Source organism: Corythoichthys intestinalis, chromosome 19 (genome assembly GCF_030265065.1).
Source record: "Corythoichthys intestinalis isolate RoL2023-P3 chromosome 19, ASM3026506v1, whole genome shotgun sequence".
NCBI classification, from domain to species: domain Eukaryota; kingdom Metazoa; phylum Chordata; class Actinopteri; order Syngnathiformes; family Syngnathidae; genus Corythoichthys; species Corythoichthys intestinalis.
The window spans coordinates 3,604,337-3,612,655 of NC_080413.1; the positions used below are offsets into that span (position 1 = coordinate 3,604,337).

General features: G+C 33.9%; 1 long non-coding RNA gene across 1 annotated transcript; it reads left to right on the plus strand.

Moving 5' to 3' along the window:
• The first annotated feature begins 542 nt into the window (after positions 1–542).
• On the plus strand, positions 543–7,106 carry LOC130907583 (uncharacterized). Its single transcript, XR_009061496.1, has 3 exons — positions 543–562; positions 673–842; positions 6,950–7,106. It is a non-coding gene; the product is annotated as an uncharacterized LOC130907583 (long non-coding RNA).
• Positions 7,107–8,319: the final 1,213 nt, after the last annotated feature.

The window sequence follows — 8,319 nt, forward strand, 5'->3', positions numbered from 1 at the left end:
ACAGACAAATCACTGAAGGACGACCCCTGAACAACAATGAATCATAAAAACATGAGTTTAGCTGCCTGTTATCAAAAATAAGGTCCATGAACCCTGTTTTGTCTCTTTAACATATAACTTTAGCCACTAGGTGGTAGACATACACAAGAAATCACATCACCGCGCTTCAACTACGACTTTCCTACTTTGTACTGTATTAAATTATATGTCTATATGTTAGCAGACTGTTAGTTTATCGTGTTTTATTGTAAAATGTTAGGACATGACTGAGGCACAAGATCAACCATTATAAGCAACGGCAAGTCGTTAGCATGCTAGCTTATCTTCTCAAGACTTCATTGTGATAAAAGTAAATATTTGGCTCCAGTTCAGCTGCGAATTATAAACAAAACAGGTAAATATTACAATGTCTCTATTTGATAAAATAGTTATGCAAATGTGAGAATTTGGGGTTGTTATGATAGCTTAGTGGTCGCTAATACTACAATAATACACGTTTTCTTGTTTACAAGTCTAATTCTATTGTTTCAGCATAGCCACGTCTACTATTTGCCTAAAACAAGTAAGTTTTCGATAATGATATGCATCCTCATGAGTTTGTTTTTGTCTCCAAAGACGCACGTCTTGATTTAAATATGTTTTTTTTTCCACGCGTATGTTTTATTCATCCAGTCGTCCTTCAGTACCCCGTGCCTAGGGAGGGTCTTCTTGGCAGAGCTGCAACACAGACAGCTGGATGGGGTTCATGTCTGGGGCGCAATAACAACACCCAAGAGCGCTTGCTCTTTTAGCAGCCAACGCAGGCCCTCATCCAGGACAAGTAGGGCAGGAATCTACAACAGGTGTGATGCTATGTTTTCACTTTGATTTCAATCCGTAGGGTTCAGCGTGGTCAAGTTTAGTCATCGGTTGCCATTGACGGCACTAGACGTCCAATTTGACTCAAAACTGATAGGACGTTTAGCGTTGTCAATGGAAATAAAGGATGAGTATTTGCAGCAAGTTCTCCAGGTTGAAAAAAATTGGGCGTCTGTCATTCTCAATGACATTTGCTGCATTTTCTTGCATTGTGAGCTCCCAATAGAGGTAAAAAATATATGAATACATAAATAAAATACATTTAAAAACATCACAGATAATATACAATGAGATACCTGGACTTGCACATTAGACCAAAAATTATGCACTGAGAATGTTGTAGTACTGTATTAATATTTTGTAACAGTTTTTGCAATGTTTTTTTTTATTTTATTATTTTGTATTGTTATTATTTTTACAATAATTATACTAGTTATGTATTTCCAGTTTTTTCCTTTGTCAATTAAAAAAAAAAGTAGTTTGAATAAATATACAAAAAATATTTTTTTAAATAAATCTTAAAATTATATATATATATTATGTATATATTTTTTACAATCATTTTACAATGTTCCTTGTTTTTCCTTTGTCACTTAATTTAAAATATTTAAATAAAATAAAACATAATAGTTTAATAAGTATACAAGAGAAAATTTTATTCTTTTAAATATTTAAATTAAGACTTAAATTTTTATTTAAATAAAAAAAATTTCAATTTTGTCTTTTTAAAATATCTCAAGAAAAATTAAAATAAGAAAATGTTAATTCTTTTTATATTTTAATTATATTTGAATTATTTTTATTAATATTTAAATTTCTATTTATTATAATAATAATTATTAATTTAATTCCTTTTAAATCTGAAAAAAAAATTGTTCAATTTTGTTTATTGAAAATATCTGAAGAAATGCTAAAAGAAATAATTTTAATTTATTATTTTTTTGTATTATGAAATCTTTTTTAAAACATATAAAACATAAAAAAGGCAAATAAGAATGAGAAAATATATATTATAATAATATTGTATACATATGTTAGATATAAAATTTAAAATAAAACTTAATAGTTCAAATAAATATACCAGAGAATATTTTATGTTATATTTATTTTTAAAAATTAACTTTGAGATTTTCTTCAAATTTAAAGTATTTCAAGAAAAATTACAATAAGAAGATATTTTATTAATGTTTTTGTATTAAAATTTTTTAGAACATGTAAAACATGAAAAATGCAATTTAATTATAACATTAAAAATAGTAGTTTAAATAAATATAATACAAGAGAATGTTTTTTTAACATAAAAAAATACACCATTTTCAATTTTGTTTTATATTCAAAATATCTCAAGAAGCATTAAAATAAGTTATTTTAATTTATTAATATTTTTTGTATGAATAAATGTCTTTATAACATGTAAAACATTAAAAATAAAATAATAATGAGATTAAAAGCCCCCCAAAAATATTTTTTTTCCCCAGGCCAACGGCATCCCTAAATAATTAAACAACTATCAAAATAAATTTTAATAATGCCAAACTTTTCATGTGTTTACACCACTCATCCTAATTAGCAGTTCTCACTTTCTCCACTAGAGGTTTCCTACACTAAAAACTAAACGAGTGACTTTGTTATTGTCGCTCATGTGAAGCTATCTTCCACCGGCATGACCCTTTTTTTTTTCTTTTTTTCTTCTATTTCTCCTTCATCTCCCTCCCTTCGGAACAAGTGATGCTTCTGCTGACTATGTAACTACTGCCACAAGACATTCTGGGTGGGACGTATCCAGGCTATTTTTAGGGGGACTGTACTACTCCAGGGGAATGAAGTATTCTAAAAGCCTCGCTCGCGCTGGGCCCACCTTAAAAGACCCCACCCTCAAGCTGCTAAATAGCTGACCTGGAATGCTTTCAAGTTCGACATTGCGTGTCCTCAATCTTACAATGGACTGAGTGAACCCCCCGACTTCTGGCAGGAAAAATAAGTTGGCTTGTAAAACTGTCACATAAAACAAAAGGGAGTGAGACAATTTACTTTTCTCCTCAAGGGGCAAAAAGTCAATGTCGCTAACCTTTGTGGTAACCTTTACCCATAATTCAGCTCAACATTTGTTCACCTTTTGACTGTTGGAATGAGCACCTGCAGGACACAAGATGTGTAAGGGGGGGTTATGCAATAAAGAGTAATTAGCGGCTAAATATAACCAATATTAACATAAAGTGTATTTACCGTAAATTCCGCTTTATAAGGCGCTACTCATTTCCCCCATGAGTTGACCCCCCTGTGGTTATCAAGTGATGCAGCTAATTTTTTTAGTGCGAAATTTGCGATAATTCAGATTGCTTGTAAATCAGGTCAAACAAGAAAAGAAATGGTTGTTGCATTATGTAACTTTTTGTGAATGCACTCCCAACGAGTGCTATCACTATGATATACATATACACTGCTGGCCAAAAGTATTGACACCCTTGCAATTCTGTCAGGTAATGATCAATTTCTCCCAGAAAATGATTGGAATTACTAATGCTTTGGTAGTAATATCTTAATTTATTTTGCTTACAATGAAAAGACACAAAAGAGAATGAATAAAAAGAAATTAAAAATCAATCATTTTACACAAAACTCAAAAAATGGGCCGGACAAAAGTATTGGCACCCTTTGAAAAATCATGTGATGCTTCTCTAATTTGTGTAATTACCAAAGATGTCCCGATCACGTCATTTTCAAAGTATCGGAATCGGCAAAAAAAATATCGGACATGCCTTTTTTAATATATATACGGTATATATATTTTTTTCTTATTTTTTTATTTATTTTTTTCGTTTTCTAATTGTATTTAACGCTACAGACAAAATGTCTGACACTCATCCAGAGTCTTTAGTTTTGACTTATAGTAGGGCTATCAAATTTATCACGTTAAAGGTGGTAATAACATTAAAATATTTAACGTAATTAACGCATGCGCTGCACTACCCACTCACGCATTGTCGCGTTTAATCTATAATGGCACCGTTTTACGTATACATAGAGCTAAAAGGTAACGTAAAATGAATAGAGAGAATTACGGCAGCCTTTGAAGCCTTTTTTTTAATTGGCTAAAGCCTTACAATCCCTCTCTGCACAATTAAAAATATCGTGGGAAGCAATGTGGGGAAGAACGGTAGTAGTTGATCTTTTTCTTAACACCCTGTTTTGTTTCCCAACGCAGAGAAGATATATCAATTGGTACCGCTACGCACAGTCATGGTTGCACTTCCCATCATGCATTTGGGCAGAAGTTAAATGGCTCCAGTATCATTTACTGAAAGTTCATCAAATACACTAGATGGCAATATTTAGTCACAATATACAAAGTCACATTTATCCCTTAAGAAGAAGTCTTTCTATCCGTGAATCCCTCTCACAGAAAGAATGTTAATAATGTAAATGCCATCTTGAGGATTTATTGCCATAATAAACAAATACAGTACTTATGTACTGTATGTTGAATGTATATATTCGTCCGAGTTTTATTCATTTTTTTCTTAATGCATTGCCAAAATGTATATGATCGGGAAAAATTATCGGGAATGATTGGAATTGAATCGGGAGCAACAAAAAAGCAATCGGATCGGGAAATATCGGGATCGGCAGATACTCAAACTAAAACGATCGGGATCGGATTGGGAGCAAAAAAACATGATCGGAACAACCCTTGTAATTACCTTACTTGTGGCACATAACAGGTAGTGGCAATAACTAAATCACACTTGCAGCCAGTTAAAATGGATTCAGGTTGACTCAACCTCTGTCCTCTGTCCTTGTGTGTACCACATTGAGCATGGAGAATAAAGAAAACCAAAGAACTGTCTGAGGACTTGAGAAGCAAAATTGTGAGGAAGCAAGGGCAATCTCAAGGCTACAAGTCCATCTCCAAAGACCTGAATGTTCCTATGTCTACCGTGCGCAGTGTCATCAATAAGTGTAAAGGCCACGGCACTGTGGCTAACCTCTCTAGATTTGGACAGAAAAGGAAAACTGACGAGAGATTTCAATGGAAGATTGTGCGGATGGTGGATAAAGAACCTTAACTAACATCCAAACGAGTTCAAGCTGTCCTGCAGTCCAAGGTGTCTTCAGTGTCAACCCGTACTATCCGTCGGCATCTGAATGAAAAGGGACACTATGGTAGGATACCCAGTAAGACCCCACTTCTGACCCTGACACATAAAAAAGCCAGGCTGGAGTTTGCCAAAACTTACTTGAGAAAGCAAAAACGTTTTGGAAGAATGTTCTCTGATCAGATGAGACAAAAGTAGAGCTTTTTGGGAAAAGGCATCAACATAGTTTACAGGAAAAAAACGAGGCCTTCAAAGAGAAGAACACGGTCCCCACAGTCAAACATGGCGGTTCCCTGATGTCTTGGGGTTGCTCTGCCGCCTCTGGCACTGGACCGCTTTACCGTGTGCATGGTATTATGAAGTCTGAAGACTACCAACCAATTTTGCAGCATAATGTAGAGCATTGTAAGAAACACATTGATGGATACCTAAAGTGGTTGTTGCCGGTCATTTTGTCTAAAGGTTGTGCTACCAAGTATTAGGCTGAGGGTGCCAATACTTTTGTCTGGCCCATTTTTGGAGTTTGGTGTAAAATGATAATGATTTTTTTTCATTCTATTTTGTGTTTTTTCATTGCAAGCAAAAAATTTGAGGCTATTACTACCAAAGCATTTGTAATGGCAATCATTTTCTGGGAGAAATTTTGCATTCTCTGACAGAATTGCAGGGGTGCCAATACTTTTGGCCAGCAGTGTATATTTTTAGAAACAATTGATCTATCATCATTTTGTCACTTCAATGGTAGACTGGTTCCTCTACATTAATTTGGCGGATTTTTAGAAAATGTACAGATATGCAGTAAATATATCATATTTTTGGTATATTACAACTTTTATATTGATAATATTTTAAATAGTTAACAATACAAATACATAATTCAATAAACATTGGAATGATTGGATACAAATACAAAATGAAAAATAAAACAATGGTTTTCAATCAAAAAAAAAAATATATATATATATATATATATATATATATATATATATATATTCAATATAAATGAACAAATAAATTGAACGAATATATTTCCAGTTAATTTGGGGACATTTCAGGGGAACTTTCTGATGATATCAGGTCTCTTTCTATTGTATGGGCACACAGATTTTTTTTTGCTATTGAAAATAAATGGGGAAATTTGGACATATATGATCGTCAGTGGCATCCCATTAGAAATGAATGGGAACGTTTTTGGCGAATTTTGGGGGAACCGTACGTTTTTGCCAAATTCTGTATACAACTTTTAATTAACAATTAACTATTTTTGATGTCTAAATTATGTGATTTGGTCAAAAATATAGAACTAGATACATTTGGATTTTTTTTTTTGCCATTGAAAATAAATGCGGAAATTTGGACGTACAAGCCTGTCAATGGCATCCTATTAGAAATGAATGGAAACGTTTTTGGCGAATTTTAGGGGAACCGTACGTTTTTTCCAAATTCAATATACTACTTTTAATTAATAATTAACAATTTTTGATGTGTAAATTATGTGATTTGGTCCCAAAAATATAGGGCTAGGTACGTTTGGATTTTGTTTTTTTGTTTTTTTGCCATTGATAATAAATGGGGAAATTTGGACGTACATGGCCATTAATGGCATCCCATTAGAAATGAATGGGAACGTTTTTGGCGAATTTTGGGGGAACTGTACGTTTACGGGCGATTTTTTTTGGGGGGGTCATTCAAAAATGTCCATGCTTCACGCGAAGATTCCGGTCATTTCGATATTCACCAAAAAACGCGGAAAATAAGACGATTTATAATAAGGATAAAGTTTAGCAATTTTATGATCTGGGCTTTTGCAAGGCAAAGCATCACATAACTACAGAAATTAGTTAATATTAGAGTTGAGACGCTCAAATAAAGAGAAAATATGGCTCCAAATGATAAATCAATGATCAAAATACTAGTTGATTTGTTTATAGACATGTCAGGCTTACTAGGTCACACGCCTGTTTCATAAAACATTTGTTTTTCTCTCCATGCAGTGACATCACCAAGGTGAGACGACGTTTCCCACAGACACTGAGCGTCAAAGGTAAGAAAACCAACTTGGAACTGGTTTGCGCATAGCGAGGCAGGCCTTCCCCCGGGGGTTGTTTGGACACGCATTAAAGGGCGTGGATGACATGGCCGCCGCGCTCGGCCGCTTTTAACGACCGTCAGCTGCTGCGTGATGCGCATGCCGTAAGAGTCACCCTTAAAAAACGATTTAAATACTCATTAAAGTGATAAAAATCCTCTAAATTAGAGAGTTACTTTTACATGACTCCTATGATAGTAAAGTACTCGTACTCTTACTAGAGTACAAATTATGGCGACTCCGCCCAAGCCATTGTTTGCACACACATGACTCACTTTTTATGGGCTGCAAGTGTGAGGCGACAGATAATAAACAGCACTCAACGGTGAATGCCAATGAGACGATACTCATTTCTGATTGGTTGTTTCTTATAGTCGTATGCCTTATATGGGGTTTTTCCCAATGTAGACACTTGTATGGGTGGGGAATAAACTGCAATATTATACAACGGTTGCCCAAACAAGTCACGATAATAACCTTGAAGACGTGCATGCCATTTGACACTTGAATGATTTCCTTATAGAGTCACAGTTTAGATGTTAATGATGGACATGATGATAATTTAATGCATCTGTGGATGATGTACTCACTTTTTTTTTTTACTTTGGTAAAAGTACAGATCCGTTTGCAAAATCATATTTATAGTAAAAGTACAAAAATACTTGCTTTAAATTGACTTTACAAGTAAAAAGCAGGGCTGTCAAACGATTAGAATTTTTAATCGAGTTAATCACAGCTTAAAAATGAATGAATCGTAATTAATCGCAATTCAAACCATCTCTAACATATGCCATATTTTTCTGTAAATTATTGTTGGAATGGAAAGATAAGACACAAGACGGATATATACATTCAACATACGATACATAAGTACTGTATTTGTTTATTTTAACAATAAATCCACAAGATGGCATTAAAGTGATCCTCGAACTTAAATACATGTAGGCTCTAATAAACCACAATTGTTCTCTTGTACTAAAATATGTTGTTAGAAACACATAAAATGTTAAATCAGTGGCAATATTTTATAATATTTAGTCCATATTTTGACCGTTAGTTGGCGCCATGGTTTGCGGGCTCGCAGTGATGACGTCATTGGTATCTTTCGTGTTCAACAATTGCTTATTGCTGCCTAAACTCGCAAAGTAAAATGCCACGATGTGCTGCTTTTGGATGCAATTTCCAGTCAAATGGAAACAAGGGGAGTGAAGTGAGTGGTCGAGGTGGAATTATTATTTTTACTGAATAAATGTGCATAAGTGGAAGCTTTTCCCC